Raw genomic sequence first — 17,141 nt, 5'->3', positions numbered from 1 at the left:
AAATTAATACCAGTGATCACAACCAACTAGCCCACGTAACCGCCCTCACTACCCTGCTCTGTGCCTCGGCATACACTACCATACTGTGCTTCAGCGACACGGGATAAAGTTGTTCGTAGCATGGGCCACGAACGCGCGCGGGTGTTCAAAGTCTCGATGACCATTCTGATTCTTGTTGCGGCGTGCCTATCGAAGTGTCTCGATCCAGCAGACGCAAAGCCTCGTTTTTGGAGTCAGAGGTGGCAGGCACGATGCAGTGTGCCGCGGCTCGGCGAGTGAGACCTCGAGCCGCGGCCTGGGCTGCCTCGTTTCCCACGGGCGGAACGTCGGTGTGTGCCGGGGTCTATAGGAGGAAAACCGACGAAATTTGCGATTGTGAGGACGACGCCGAGTTTCCATTGCCACACATTTGAAGGATGCGCGCCGCTTCCCGCGAGACACGGCCATGCGCGAAACTTCAGACTGCCGCCTGCGAGTCTATCACAATCGTGAGTGCTAAGGCTATCGCGGCTTCTTCGGCCACCTCCGTGTGTCCATTGGTCACCGTGACGTCACCATGGCAAGGTATTTGCCCAGAATTTCAACGACCACAGTAGCGTGTGCTCTTCTTCCTTCTCCATATCTCGCGGCATCTACGTATGCCACGTTTGTGCTTTACCAAACATCTACGTCGTCCGACGTGGTGCGTCGGGTGCATATTCTTAGCAAGCGGCAGAACGATCAAGCGGTCGCGAACTGAGGCAGCAACCTCCGCCTTTTCTTCTTGCTGAGTGTGATATCTGATGCCCAAGTGAATCAAGAATGTGTGGACTCATCTTTGATTTTGCTAAGCGTTCGTATTGCGCAATGCCATGGGCCTCAATAACTCGTCGAGTGAGTTGTGAAGTCATAGAAATATTTCGATGCTCGCGTTGATCGGTCGATCGCTCTCTTGAAAGCATATAGTTGATTTTGCTTTTTTCTGAGCCCATGCACTTGAGGTAGGGGGCAACGTATGATGTGATCTGGCCACTATAGCTTTTTATGTCTGCATTGTAATCTTTCAATTTTGTTTCATTTTTAATGCACATTGAGAAACACTTTAATTTTGGTTGTCCTTAGCCGCACGTCTTCTGTGCTACCCTGTAGGGGGTCAGGGCTACTCAAGCTGTTCTCACAGCTTTTACCTGCCTTCCTCGTAACATGTTTTTGTTGCGGAATAAAATGCCAATTTCATTTTCAATTTGAATTCGGCTTATCGCGTATGTCTGCACGAGAGGTATCGCGCAGTGTTCGCGCCTACCATTACGTCTATTCGTGATACGACGCAAGAGTCTGATCGCGTCGTCGAACGACGGAGTCGGCACACCGTCCCACCATTATGCATGACTGTTTGCCTGTATGTATAACCCCAGAATTCTAATTCTGTTCACCTGTGGCATGGGAGTGCCGTCTGCCAACAGAACGCATACTTTGAAAGATGGCCTTTCCTCATCGCATGGGTTTTTGCGGTCTCTACTAGTGGGATTATTAAAAGTTCGGACTTGGTTGCTGAGCACTCGAGGCCCGTTCCTCGCAAGTACTTCTGAACTTCGTCTACACCCGCCAGTAGCGTTCTCTGACGTGACCATCACAACCTCTTCGGGGTCGCCCGCGTATATACTGTGATATCATCTGCCGACGTAGTACGTCCAATAATTTCTCGGGTATCCTAAATAGCACTAAATGAAAAAGTAATGGTGAAATTACGGAGTCTTGTGGCGTGCCCTTCGAGCCCATCTCAAAATATTGTGATTCTTGCATGCATGGTTGGCGATAACGACGCATGCGCGCCTGCTTGCAAGAAAATCACGCATGTAATTGTACATTTTTCGACCTATATAGGCCCAATGTCTCAACTTGTTTTTTATAATCGCTTCGTGTTTCATGGTATCAACGGCCTCTTCAATATACAGGCCGAGAATAGGCTTGGTGGAGCTGATAGTGTCGTCAACAATGTGGTGCTTTAGCTGAAGCAATGCATCCTGTGCGCAGAGATCACGGTGTAATCCTTGCATGGTGTGCGGAAATACGTCGTGGTCTTCGAGAAAGCTTGTCACTCTAATGAGAACTGCGTGCTCCATGACTTTACTACACAGGATGTAAGCGAAATTGACCATTATCGAGCGCAATTTTCTCGCTCCAGTTTAAGTCTCATAATAACTCGAGCTCTTTTGCGTGCTTCGGGAAAGGAGCCGTCTGTCCAGCACTCGTTGACCTAAGTCACCAATCGGGAGATTGTCTCGTCGTCTAAGCTTCGGAGAGCCTTGTTGGTAACCTTGGGTGGTCCTGGCGCCAATCGGGAGTTTAGTTCGAAAAGGACTCTCCAAATTTCTGCCTCGCTAAGTCTGCCTATAGTTGAATATTAACGACCCCATCGTAATCGGGGTGTTGGACGCTGTCTCCCGTCTTAAAGTAACGGTCTCTTATTGCGGCGACAATGTTCGCACCTTCATAATCTCTCACAAGTCTCTGAGTTTTAAGGCCTTCGGTGGCCGGAGTCTTGCCCGGAGCCAACAGATGCTGAAAGAGACACAAAGCATCCACCCCACACACCTGCCTGTCTAACCCTCGTATTCAGTAACGGTGCTTCACTTGAACTTCACTTCTCACCAACTTCGATGCAGCACAAAAGTGTTTCGAACGCGCCGTTTTTAGGTGGTACCAAGGCAGCACAAACGCACACACACGTTTCAAACGCGCTGCTTTTAAGGCGGTTTCAAGCGAAGTTCAAGTCAAGGAGTGTTTATGAATACGGGGTGAGTCATTGTCTTCCAACTGTGCCAAAAATACTTTGAACGCATGTTTCTCGATGTGTCTGTCCAACTGTGCCATTCGTTTCGCATTGCCAGGCTGTGTCTGAAGAAGCCGGCTCTCGATTACTTCAAGCTTTGCCTCGGGCAGGATGGCACACGTTGCCACATCTACGTTCCTATTGAGCGTCGCAGTCCTTTCGTCAGTATTTGAGATCGGCTCGTCACCGCACCCTTCTTCTGCTTTCTTCCGTAACGCGTCCTACTTTACTAGTTCGAGTTTACGGCTTTTGCCTTTTGAGCATGCCCCACGAACGCTCGGGCCCGTGTCAATCACAATCGCTATCAACGAGTGGTCACTGATGGTATATGTCTAACAACCATGTACGGCAGCGAAAAATGTTTATTTATTATTATGCCGTACTGGGTACCAAGCAAGTGTGCTTGCAGCAGTTGCCCAATGAGTGTTAAGAAAAGTCTCTGAAAGGCCGCTCTTCTAGCTTTCGCTGTGACTGTGCTGCGCCTTCAACGCAGGCCTGGCGTTTTTTATGCGTGCCACGTGCGTGGGGAACATTTTAGTGATTTGCTCAGAGAGCTTAGTTAACGCACTGTTCAACATGCTATTCATCTGCGCCACATGGTTTGCAAAATGCTCATCAAGGCTGTTATCGATATTATCTATTTGTTTCTGTAGTGTCTCATAACGGCCATATCGCCGTGGGGGTTCGGGTCTTACAGGGTCTAGTGCGATCCTTTTTGGGGTATACGCGGGTGGTCGTCGCGGCCGTCTGCCCCTCCCCTCGAATGGCTCTCGTCGTCCGTGTCCACCCCCGCCGCCTCGGGTCGCGTGGAAGTCGAGCACAGAGGCGACAAAGGAGGCAGCGGCGTGTTGCGGCGAGTGTTGCGATCATAGAGCCACGCTTATCAATTTGGAATTTTCCTATCTGAGAACTGCGTTTTCGCGCCTAAGTTCGTAAAGGATCATATGTAGTGGTCCTAAGCGTTGTTCTAGCGCTCGCTCTATTGCTTGCTCGAGCTCGCTTCCCCCACCACCACCGACGGCGGGACCAAAAGAACGATCTGCGGAAGCGACGCCGGCGGTGGGAAAAGTGGCTACACGTCCATCTCACCTGCTGGTGCCCTTGTTGTGGCTGCCGCACTGTCTGTTGCTGCTGACTTCGTTGAGTGCCTTGGTTGAAGTCTGCGGTGCCTGTATCAGCGCCATCACAAGTCTTCGAGATGCTTCTCGGCGTTGGTGTCCGGCTGCAAGAGCGGGACCGGCGTTTCCACCTGCCACCTCTCGCGTCTCGGCTTGCCGAGCGTCTTGTTGGGTCGTTGTTGCATGAATTATTGTGCAACAATGACTAATGATCATAGTGACTTGCGTTGCCTCCTGTGCCGATGCTGCTCTTGTGCACTCTAAAAAAATGTCGCAGTTCACAGAAGGCCTTGCTGGTAAATCGGTGCCGGATGATTTCTGTAATTCAAAAAAAAAACGGCAGGCTCTGTTGCTCAGAGGCTCTGTAAATTCGTTTTCTGTATCGCCACACACAGCACGTTTCTGTTGTTACGCGTACGTCGTCTGTCTATTCCTAAAAACGGCAACTCTGTTATTGTTAACACAAAATGACTCTGTAACTCGGAATAGAGCATTTTAGTTATTTGAAAAACCAAAAACAGGGGTTGTTTTAGAACGGGCTGCCCGTACATTATTCCAATATTGAATGAAATCACAGGCTTTCAAAGATTTTGTCACCTTAGAGGAAACATCTAGACACATTCGAGGCACAGGAAAGAGAGCAACATGACGCTCTTTGTCAGTGTTTGTTGGTGCTTAAGCGTTTAAAATTTTCTTCTCAGTGTTGTGCCAACTATCCCAGACACAAGTTCTTCAAGGTACTCTAGTCAGTTATTCTATTTCTCTTTTCACGTTTTTGTCGTGACACGGAAGGGAAAACAGGTGGTTTCGTTTATTGGGCTTATCTGTACATGACCGGGCTGTATTGTTTTTTCGTTATTCTAAATGAAAGGTTACTGTTCCACAGACCACAAGGGACACTTAGTTTTGGAGGTAACTTAATTTGTAAAAATTAACGAAAGCTTTTGCCAAATTGTGGGCAGGTGTGGAATACCAGTACTGTGAAAAATCTGATGTTTCATAGGACAGTTGATGCTTTTTGTGTTTTGAAAGCAGTGCGTTTCATCATTGTCAATGTACACACCAAAAATTGATGATGTTCTGTATCGCATGGGTGTTTATAAGTTGGACATTGCTGTTTCGACTTACACTGTAATACTGCCGGCATGTACTGTGCATACCCCACTCCTGCTACTGCAGGCCAAATACACAATGGTGACCCATTCAACAAAACATGGCTTCATTTATTTGAACAAAATAAACAGACGTCGTTAACCGGCCTGTGACATTTTGAAGGTCCTCAAACTGCCACTTCAGCACTTTATTTACTCCTGAAAGGAATGTAGAAAATAAAAAGTGAACGGAACATTTCCGTTGAGCAGCAACGTACACACTCGTGATTCTCGCCATATGTATAAGGCCCTTGCTGCGCACGTTACCATAATTCGAGAAACCATGGGGCCGTGTGCTAAACTCATCCCCAAGAATTCTGGACATAACATGTCGCGCCATCTATCGGCGGCGGCCGGGTCACCTCACCGTAACTGAATGGGAAGCGCACGAAAAAATTCATATCTTACGAACCAGACATGATATCAAAAACGACTCCCGGTTTATAATACTACGCAACCACCAGAACATTTGAGGTCTGATTTCAATAACGTGGCGCTAAGAGCCTTCCTTCCAAGACAATCTGAATATTTTTCCACACAGCCTATGGGAGCGGTCCAATTTTGACACACTTTGGCCTCTTTAAACATCGATTGCTAAGCTTAGAAAATAGATTTCAAAAACGACTCCCAGTTTTAAATTGGCCGATAAACGATCTCTCGATTGATATAAGGCGTTACTTCGTACCTAAAACCATCTAGCTTCCTGAGTCGTTCTTTTTTTTTACCTTTGTTGTGCCACAGACATGTTCCTCGTTCGGGAGCACGTCTCACGAGATCTAGCGCTGTTCCGACGAGCTGTCTCCCCCCCTCCCAGCGCCGCCTTCCGTGCAGTTCCGGGGATAACGTCCCTTCCTCCACCGAACCACCTTGCAGTTCCGGGTATGGCTACGTCTCCCCTCCGAGCCACTGGGCCGTTCCGGGGAACTGGTCTCGCAGAAGAGTCCCAAAACGCTATTTAAGGCCGTGCCGGCTCCATGTTAGAGGGATTTTGCCCCAGCCGACGTTGTCGTGCTGGCCGGCTCTGTACAAACGACAACCTGCCACAGTAAACGCTACTTTGGTTGCTGTTTTCAAAACGGATTGCCTCCCTGCTTCGCCTTCGGGCTAAGGCTTCAGCGAAGTCCGCTCGACGGCTTGCCGCTCTTCGCCACTGCTACCATCGCGACAGAGCAAATTCCTAACAGTGGTTGGCAGCTACGGGATACGATATCCTACGTTTGGCAAGTCTGATCGGATCTCTGAGCACGAGGACGACCGCCGTGATAGCGTTCGACTACGCTATGATACGCTACCCTACGTTTGGCACGCCGGATCAGACCCCTGGAAGCTCGAGCACGACCGACCTGATATTAACGTTTGGCTACGCTGCGATACGCTACCCTGTTTTCATCGTTTGGCAAGCTGGGACAAGCAACCCCGGATCTCAACATTGGCAAGTTGGACTGGATCCCTGAAGGCCCTGACACTGTTCGACGGCAGCCACGAGTTGGACCATCGTCGGCTACTTTGGTTGGGTGAGTGCCCAACGTTTACTGTTCATTTCGCCAGACCTCTCTAGCACAGGCAGATGTTGGGAGAGCGTTTTGTGTTTTGTTGGTTGTAATTTATTATTCACGTGCTCTAGACCATGAGATTAGCTTTAGAGTACGGTGAATATCAATAGTAGAGCATCACGAGGGACGAGATCGCGATGGAGCAGTACCTGGTGCAGGACCTCCTTGAAATTTGTGGAGCCATGGGGATTTCCGCCGGGTCCGCTGAAACAAAGGAAGCGATTCTTGAGGTGATGCGGGCAGAGAATGTGACGGCCGAGGAGGCTGACGAGTTTTGGGAGCTCGTTTGTGAGCAAAAGCAAAAGGCCGAGAAAAGCCGCGAAGAGCGAGAGGCTCAAAGGCACGAACAATGGAAGGCCGAGGAGTGCCGAAAAAGGAGAGAGCATGCTCTCAGAATGAAAGAGCTGGATCTTCAAATTCAAGCACTTAAATGGGAGCGAGCTAAACAGCAGCTCCACAACTTTCAGACAGGCGAGAACATCGCGCATTTTCTTGAGGATTTTGAAGTTGTTTGCAGTAATGTGGGTGTTAGCCGCGACCTTTTGGTGGAGAAGCTCGCCACGTTGTTGCCACCCAAGATCGCGCATGTTGGAATTGCTTACCCTACGAGGAAGCAAGAAACTTCAGTCATGCTAGATATGCCTTGATAAGATATTTTTTTTCTTTCGAGTCCTGCTGACTGGGAAAGTCGGAGCGATAGAGACAGCGCTGAAGCGCGTCGAAGGGCGCTAAAGGTAGACGCCTGCCGAAAAGAGCGTGAGGATGAGGCGCGACGTGAAGCGATGGAGGCTGAGGCCCGCCACATGGCGCTTGATGATGTCGCTCACTGGAAAGTGTTAGATGATAAGGACAGAAGTGAAGCACAAACCGCCGAAGTGCGCCTGACAGAGCCAGACGTTGAGGCGCAGCGCGAGGAGTTAGGGGCCGAGGCCCATCGCATAGCTAAGGACGCCGAGGTACATCGGAAAGCACTGGAGATGGAGCCGCTTCGCAGCGCACGCGATCAGGATGAATCGCGTCGAAGAGAGCATGAGGCCAATTTCGAAGGCCAGAGAATTAGGGCTATCCACGACAGCGATAGACCCTCACACATCAAAAGCTCTCTAGGCGTGTTGGTTGGCTTTGATGGCATCGGGAATCCCGTTCTGTCGCAAGCAGAGACAGCTTGCAACGGGCCCGAAGAAAGGCTAGCTAACCAGTCTAGAGTCTTGGCACTGCCTGTCAAAGGCAGCGCACTTGAAATTAGGTGTGTCGAAGCAGCCCGCATTCCTAGCCTTTCCGTCAAAAGGAGGCATCGGCGAAAGCATAACACCAAAAAGACGACAGGCGCCAAGTGCGCTAAAGCCGCTGTTAAGGTCCGTGACGTCATTAGTCGAGACGCCAGTTTGAGGGCTAGGCGTAGGATCACGAAAGGGCCCTCTAAGAAACGTTTGAAGCTCAGACTGTCACTGAGTTCAAGATTATGCGGGAAGCGCGCTGAGAAAAACCGACTTTCGGGAAAATTCGGACAACGAGATCCTCGCCTGGCCTCATCAATTCTGATGCCGCGTAGATGCAAGCAAGTGGGGAAACGTTGGGAGCGCTTGAGCTGTAACACAAGCGGTTGTTCCCCACCGTGGCGAAAGGGTCACTGGTCGAACGGGCGGCGTAAACGATGCAGTGCAGATGCCCCTTTTTTCGAGTTCAGCGGCTGCGGGTCAAAAGTCGCTGCTACTGAGTTTGGCGAACAGGTTGATTCGTCGTCCTTTTGTCCAGACCGCAACCCTCAGAAGCTGTGGAGTGCGCGACTCCCCAGAGTTCGTCTGAGAGGGGCCCCGTCTTGCCATTACTATGAATGGACAATGTAATCAGCTTTGAAAATTGTTTTCTAGTTTGTCGTAAGCCATTCAGTAACAAATGTGTTTGAATTTTTGTGTTTTACTTTCCTTCTCATTGGAGAAGCAGGCATTGGTATGTTTGTTTCATTATTTTGTTTTCATATTTTTCGAAAGGTAACAGTTAGTGTGTTTTATTTTGCGTAGAACGTTGCGTAAAAGCCCATGATTAACATACCATCTGCGTTTGGCATTACGTGTTAGTGCGCACGTCAGTGTAGGTTAACTTTGTTTTGTATAACGCACGCAAGTTTCATTCTTTCGTTCTTATTTCATTCTTATTTCATAATTTTTACTCTTATTGTCTTACTTTTCAAGCGTGTTTTATCTTGTTTTGATCATATTGGCTGCGCGCATTGAAAAGAGAGCTTGTAGGAGGACGAACTTTTGTTAAGTTGACAATATGACGCTTGCAGGCGACGCCAATGTGCGTGGTTCAGGATTGCTCGGTGTACTAAATTGTAGTTTCGGTGCTAAATTGAACAATCTTCAGAAGCTTCGATCATCCAGATTCTGCCTAAATTACAATTGAGAATCGCTTGAAAAAAAAATTCTGTTTGGTTTAGCGGTGTCATGCACTGACACTTAGCTAAAGGTGTGTCCGCATTGTGTATTCTTCCCGAGATTCGTTGCTCGTGATGCTATATATTTGTTAGCCTAGCGTAATCTCGAGGAAACATTTGGTTTCTGCTGGTCTGGCGATTTGATCAGCATTTGGAAGGTGCTTGCTTTGGCCAGAGTGGTTCGGCTTTGTGCTCGACTCCGTCGTTCCAGTGAACCTGTGCAGGCCTATGGAAGTCTCAACGGGCGGAGAGAGCGGAACGGCTACCGACGGTCAACCAGCATCCTTCCTTCCGAGCCGCGCTGACGGCTCAAAACTCCGGATGCATTGTCTGGTGGCGGGGGTGCTGTTGTGCCACAGACATTTTCCTCGTTCGGGAGCATGTCTCACTAGATCGAGCGCTGTTCCGACGAGCTGTCTCCCCCCTCCCAGCGCCGCCTTCCGTGCAGTTCCGGGGATAACGTCCCTTCCTCCGCCGAACCACCTTGCATTTCCGGGTATGGCTACGTCTCCCCTCCGAGCCACTGGGCCGTTCCGGGGAAATGGTCTCGCAGAAGAGTCCCAAAACGCTATTTAAGGCCGTGCCGGCCCCATGTTAGAGGGATTTTGCCCCAGCCGACGTTGTCGTGCTGGCCGGCTCTGTACAAACGACAACCTGCTACAGTAAACGCTACTTTTGTTGCTGTTTTCAAAACAGATTGCCTTCCTGCTTCGCCTTCGGGCTAAGGCTTCAGCGAAGTCCGCTCGACGGCTTGCCGCTCTTCGCCACCGCTACCATCGAGACAGAGCAAATTCCTAACACGTTATAAACCCTTTACGTAATTTTAAAGCGGGCTTTTTTGCAATGTATCCTGCCTAGCGGAGAAGCCAGCTAACAACTAGTAAGTAGCGTGGTGCGCTGTTTGGTTACAGTTTGACGAGGAAAACGCGTCCATGTGCAACTAGGGCCTCATTTCCACTTGATGAACGGCAGGTAGCGCTGTTAGTTGGGCGAATATGCAGGGCAGGGAAGCGAACTTGCGGAGTACAAAATGGCTTATTTGTTGTTTTCAAGGCCCGCATTTGCATCGGTGTTTTTCAGAACTGCTCGTGGCGCTCACGATATTTTTCAATGCATGTACTTTGTCTTGCGTTTACTTTCTCACGTATCACTCGTATAAAAAAACAACCACGAGGTGCGAACTGCGATTCGTGCACCAGATAGAGGACTAAGGATTGTTTCAGCGAAAATAGAATGCGTTGTGAGTAATATCATTCGGAATAACCATGTCGCGCAAGAGTACCTTAAATATGAAACATTCATTAATGAACTTAGGTAACTTTGGGCGTATTTGTCTTTCTATCTAGCCGCTTATGACTTTGTGCTCTTTGGACCATATCGTTCATGAGGTTTATGTCAAAACTGGCGGGGCATATCACGACTGTATAATGATCATAAATGACAGGTCACACTGAAATCATGTCTTGTTTCTCATGAACAACATTGTTATGGTCATAATGCAATAGTGGCCGTTTCGTTAACTTGGTATATACCAAAATCGATACGATGAGACAATTGTGTATGACTAACATAAATGACAGATAGTAATGCGAAAAGCGTGACATGCACGTCATGTAGCATGACAATATACCATACGCATGGTACGTGTGTGGCGGCTTGGCTAGCTTTACATGTTCCCAGTTTGTCATTTGGTCACGTGACGGTACAACGATTAATGTAGGAGCTAAGATGACAATCATAAAATCTATGGCATGTACAACATGATTTACGTGACCTTTTCACGGTGCGCTAACGACCATGTCGCTAGCTTGTGCAAAGAAACTGATATTGCGTAATATGACGCTAAGACAAACTAAATTACATGTCTACACATGTAAATTATGACATGCATGTTATGTAAACATAGCTTAATCTTCCAGTCTGCTTCACATTACACCAGCTGAGTATGCGTTAGGAAAAAAAAGCAAAATACGTTATACTCGTTACTCCAACAGGAATGGAAAGCGTTACCACCCTGCGTTACTTGCAAAGAAAGGTAGCGCGTTACCGTTACAGTTACAAAAAAAAAGTAATGGACTGTTACCTCGGCCGTTATTCCGTGGTCATAAGTTTTAAAATGCGTCTTTGCTGCAGGATCTCAAATAAGAAATTTTGAAATCTCAAATATATGTTTCACATAAAACTTCTAAACTAAACGCGGATTATACCCAAAATTCTCATTTAACGAAAATTACTTGCACAAATGTACCGAAACTTAGCATTCTTCATCAGCTATCCGAAAGAAAGCATCATGAAACTCAAGAAATTTAGTGTAACTGTTTTTTTTTTTCCTGATCATAACAGCGCATCTACTGGACATCGCTCTGATATTGTGCACCAGGTGCCAGTACAGGCAATCACGAAGGCCTGAATTGGCGCCTTTCTTTATTTACGTTTTTTTAAGGCGGGGTGCTTGTACTCTCAAAATATATGCACAAATTTTGTGGGAGTAAAGAAATGCTTTAATGACATACGCACGAAAAAATATCTGCGTATTTTTTTTTTTTGTTTCAACCTGTCTAGTCGCCACGAAATGTTGCGAGCGTTCGTGTGAAGGTGTTCAAGTTTCAGCCTGTGCTCAGGGGTCTTATAACCAACAACGTAGTTGCCGTCGGAAATACAAAGAGGCAAAACTTGTCCTGGAAACAAAGTTGATAAGTCTTATCAAATTTGTATAAACTACAACATATTAACTATCATAAAATATTGCATATTTAGACATTTCTCAAAAATAATTTTGTATGCTTTACAAGTTTTAAACGATGTTATTTGTTCTTTGTTGTGCCTACACTTCATACGCAAAATGTCTTATTTGTAAGCGTAATATTTGAGTTTCACATCGTTTTTATGCATACTGTAATAAACATCAGTGGTTATTATATTCTAGAACATATCTTAAATCAATTGCTGTACGCTGAACGAACCACATCAATTTTACGTTTGTGGTGTCTACCACATTCTTTGTATAAGTGGCTGTTAATATTGCCACGTTCCATTTCTCAAGTTCTGTTATCGCCCCAAAACACTACACGATTCTAAGCGCAAAACGCGCGTGCAGTTTTCGAGAAGCTTCCGGACTTTAGTAGATCATTTCGATAAGATCACGCCCACTCTGCGAACTGTACAGATTATTCTGGAACCTACGCCACCGCCAGCGATAACTCTAGAACATTCGATCGCAAGAGTATGAATGCCGACGCACTTCGCCGCTTGTCAGTAGTTGATTGACGGCCGACGGTCCGTTCACTGCTATCTGTGCAAGACTGCTACTGTAATCGGACTTTCCGCTTGCCGGGCACAGGTTCGCCCAAATAAACTGCTAAATCCCAACACAAAATATCCTGTCTTCAGCCACGTCCCGAACCCGTGACATCTGGTGGAGGTGTTGCTTCGTTCATGTATCGGATGCCCCCGTCAAGCCGTGAACCCAGCCCACGTCACTGAGAAGACACCGACGCCAACCAAGAGCAGCGAACAAGCCGCCGACAGCAGGGTCTCCCAACGGAGTACGGGCTTCTACAATACAAGGCGTGGAAGACCAAGGCCATGACCTCGACTGCAGCGACAATGACAACCGCAGCGTCCCAGCCCGCGATCATCATTCATCAACCCAGGGAACCACCAACTTTCCGTGGGTCATCGTTCAGAGACCCGAAGACCTGGCTAGAAACATACGACCGTGTGGACGCCCTCAACCACTGGGACAACGAAGAAAAGCTCCGTCATGTGTACTTCTACCTGGAAGACACTGCAAGGACCTGGCTCGAGAATCGAGAGTCCATGCTCCGAACGTGGGGTGTCTTCTGCGGCGCATTCCTGCAAACGTTCGCGAGCGTCGCTCGCAAAGAGAGGGCCGCTGCTCTACTAGAGACCCGGGTTCAGCTACCAAGTGAAAAGGTTGCAACTTTCACAGAGGAGATGACCCGCCTATTCCGTCATACTGACCCAGACATGCCTGAGGAGGAGAAAGTTCGTTTCCTCGTGCGAGAGGTCAAACAGGAGCTCTTCGCGGGACTAATGAGGAATCCACTGAACACCGTCCAAGAATTTGTATCCAAGGCAACCACTATCGAAAAAACCCTGGACATTCGCATCAGACAGTATAATCGTCGCCTGACTCCAGATGCGCTGCTGCTCAAGCCAGTGACTCCGAAGACCTGCGTGCAACAATCCGAGCGATCGTGCGGAAAGAGCTGCGCAAGCTGTTGCCTTCGGCGCAGCCTCAAGTTGCTTCGATCGCCGACATTGTGTGAGAAGAAGTTCGGCAATCGCTTCGAATTCCCCAAACACCACTGCCCGATCCAGAAACTATGAGCTACGCCGCTGCAGTGCGCCACAACGCTCCTCCTCGTCCACGCCAAAACACCACACCGTCGCACTTCCGTCGCCAGACGCCACCGCCGCCACCACCCCCACCGACGTCCTACCGTTCGCCAGCGAGCCAGCGCAGTGCACCGAGGAAAACAGACGTTTGGCGTGCACCTGACAACCGCCCGCTCTGCTACCACTGCGGCGAGGCCGGGCACACATACCGCCGTTGCCAGTACCGACAGATGGGACTGCGTGGCTTCACCGTCAATGCACCGCGTCCGCAGCCAGGAGACCGGCCACGTGACATCGCCGACTACCTGACAGGAACTCAATGGACACCACGAAGTCCTTCCCGTTCGCCGTCGCCCAGCCGCCGCATGTCACCGCACCCCCGGCAGTACTCTGGCCCAACGCGGGGGCCGGTCTCCTAGCCCGTATCCGGGAAACTAAGGGCAGCAACCGATGAAGGTGCGGTTGCTGTGCGACGAACTACCGAAGATCCTCCGACGACGACGACGCCGCGACGGAACTTTCCGAACACAACGCCAACCAGGCAAAGCCCTGATGGCGAAAGCTCCCTTACGGAAAGTGGCCTAACGACGCAACATGGAAGCAGCGGAACAAGCCGACGCAGCCGTGACCCGACACCACGCCCTAACTGTAATGCGAGACGGCCAACTAGCGACATCGACGTTCTTATCGACGGCTACAGTGTGACCGCTCTCGTCGATACAGGAACCGACTATTCTGTCATCAGTGGGTCGTTCGCCGCGAAGTTAAAGAAAGTTAGTACAGCTTGGGAAGGCCCTGAAATCCGCACAGCCGGAGGTCATATCGTAACGCCTGCAGAAATCTGCACAGCGAGAGTCACCATTAACGGCCGTATTTATCCTACAGACTTCGTAGTCCTACAGCGCTGCTGGAGAGATGTCATCCTTGGTATGGACTTCTTATGCCTCCATGGTGCTGTCATCAACCTAAGAACAAAGTCGATAACGTTATCCACAGAAGAAGCACTACTGCCGCGCACGCCGTCACGAAACCATGCCTTGAATGTGCTGGAAGAACAAGTCGCCATTCCGCATCACTCCAGCGTCATTATTTTAGTCGGCACTCCTAAATCACCTGACTTGGAAGGCGTCGTTGAAGGCAGTCAGCATCTGTTGGTCACCCGAAATATTTGCGTCGCAAGAGGAATCGCAGAGCTGTGGGGAGCCAAAGCAACGGTTATGCTCACGAATTTCAGCAATGAGTACAAACATGTGAACAAAGGAACAACGGTCGCACACATCGAAGAAATTGTGGACGCCACCAGTGCTTTCGCCCTCGCCGATTCTGCAGAACCTGCTCAGAGGAACCAAGCCCCTCCCACAGCTTTCGACGTCAATCCCAGACTTCCAAACCATAAGCAAGAACAGCTCAAGGACCTGCTCATGCAATACAAAGATTGCTTTTCATCGTCATCAAAAATTCGGTAGACCCCAATCCCGAAACATCGCATCATAACCGAAGAAAAAGCCAGACCACTCCGTCAGAGTCCGTACAGTGTTTCGACGCGAGAACATGAGGCCATGAAGAGACAAGTTGATGAAATGCTGAGGGATGACATCATCCAGCCGTCCAAGAGTCCATGGGCGTCCCCCGTGGTTTTAGTGAAGAAAAAGGATGGTACCCTACGTTTCTGCGTCGATTATCGCCGCCTGAACAAAATCAAAAGAAAGGACGTGTATCCTCTCCCACGAATAGAGGACGCACTTGATCGGCTCCATAACGCCAAGTACTTTTCGTCAATGGACCTCAAGACTCGCTATGGCTCTGATCTCGTCCACAGCCAGTAGCATCATTTCCAGAAATTTTTGTTGGTATCATAAAGAGAATATAGCACATTAAAAACGTGACACTGCACACGCCAAAGCCTATCAGTGTGTGTGTGTGTGTGTGTGTGTGTGTGTGTGTGTGTGTGTGTGTGTGTGTGAGTGTGAGTGTGTGTGTGTGTGTGTGTGTGTGTGTGTGTGTGTGTGTGTGTGTGTGTGTGTGTGTGTGTGTGTGTGTGTGTGTGTGTGTGTGTGTGTGTGTGTGTGTGTGTGTGTGTGTGTGTGTGTGTGTGTGTGTGTGTGTGTGTGTGTGTGTGTGTGCAGCTCTCTGTGCCCGAGAGCTGCAGCAGCAGCAGCAGCTGCCGCCACCTTTTCGGGCACAGGCAAGGACAAGGTGAATGTTGAAGATTGGGTCGCATTGTACGAGCGCGTGAGCGAATACTATAGGTGGGACCCTACGTTGATGCTGGCCAACGTTGCTGCTGCTGCTGCTCTGCTGCTGCTGCTGCTGCTGCTACTCTGCTGCTGCTGCTGCTGCTCTGCTGCTCTGCTGCTGCTGCTGCTGCTGCTGCCACTGCTGCTGCTGCTGCTGCTGCTCTGCCACTGCTGCTGCTGCTCTGCTGCTCTGCTGCTGCTGCTCTGCTGCTGCTCTGCTGCTGCTGCTGCTGCTGCTGCTGCTGCTGCTGCTCTGCTGTTTCTGCTGCTGCTGCTGCTCTGCTGCTGCTGCTGTTGCTGCTCCTGCTGCTGCTGCTGCTGCTGCTCCGCACGATAACAGTGGAGCTACCGGTGTCTCTTAACACCGTAATCTTCTTGCCCGCAACTTTTCCAGGCAGCGTTGGCATTCCCTTCGTAACACCGGTTGGCTGTTTTGTCATTATAACACCCACAATAGGAAGTTTCTCCCCATTTTTCAACTCTATGAATCCGTTGGTGACGACATCACCATCGGATTTCGGTGCTGCTAGCACACAGGATACCTGGTGAGTTTGACTCACTCCGTTACGACAAGCGTCTGCTTTGTGCCCAGTCTGACCATACTTGAAACATTTTACTACCGTAGGGCTCGTAAAGTTAGTACGACAGTTGTTCGCGCGATTACCCACTCGGTTACACAAAAAACATCGCGGAACACTTTACGGTGCACGCTTCTTTTCTTCGGGTGCCAATTTCTTCGAATCTTCGGGACACTCCTTCTTGACTCTGGCCAAATTTGTGCCACCTCGCGCTTCCAAGAATTGATCAGCCAATTCAAGCATGCCTTCAAATGACTCAGCCTTCCTCTCTTTCAAGTACAGCGACAGGCTTGGGTGGCAACTGGTGAGAAATCGCTCTCTAATTAGGAGCTCTCTAAGCTCATCGTACTCCTGCGCTGTCCCTGAAAGTTCAATCCATCTGTCGAAATAATGGCAAAGTCGGGCGGCATACTGCGTGGCCGTCTCACCATCAGCTGGCTTTCCTGTCCGAAATCTGTCCCGGAATCCTTCCACAGTAAATCTAAATCGCTTCAGCAAAGCAGTTTTCACCTTTGCATAGTAGGCTGCATCGGTCGGCGTCAGCCTACCATACACACTGAGCGCTTCACCACTCAAGCAAGTACTCAAAGCAGTTGCCCATTGATGTTCCGGCCAATTCTGGCTCCTCGCAATCGTCTCAAATCGGTGAAGGTACGCGTCAAGGTCATCCTTCCTTTCATCAAACGCTACGAGCAGCTTGCTTGGGTTTAAGCGGAGGCCGTGGTCCTCCCGTTTGCTGGTTTCAACTCTAGCTTGGACCGGAGTTTCACTTCGCTGTTGCAAACGGAGCCGCTCGAGTTCTATCTCGCGCTGTCGCTGCCGTTCTCTTTCCTCTCTTTCTTCTTTCGCCCTCTCAGCTGCCAGTCTTTCTCTCTCCAGCTCCAACTTCAATT

This window comes from Rhipicephalus microplus, chromosome X (assembly GCF_043290135.1).
Source record: "Rhipicephalus microplus isolate Deutch F79 chromosome X, USDA_Rmic, whole genome shotgun sequence".
NCBI classification, from domain to species: Eukaryota; Metazoa; Arthropoda; class Arachnida; order Ixodida; family Ixodidae; genus Rhipicephalus; species Rhipicephalus microplus.
This window is presented reverse-complemented; position numbering follows the sequence as displayed.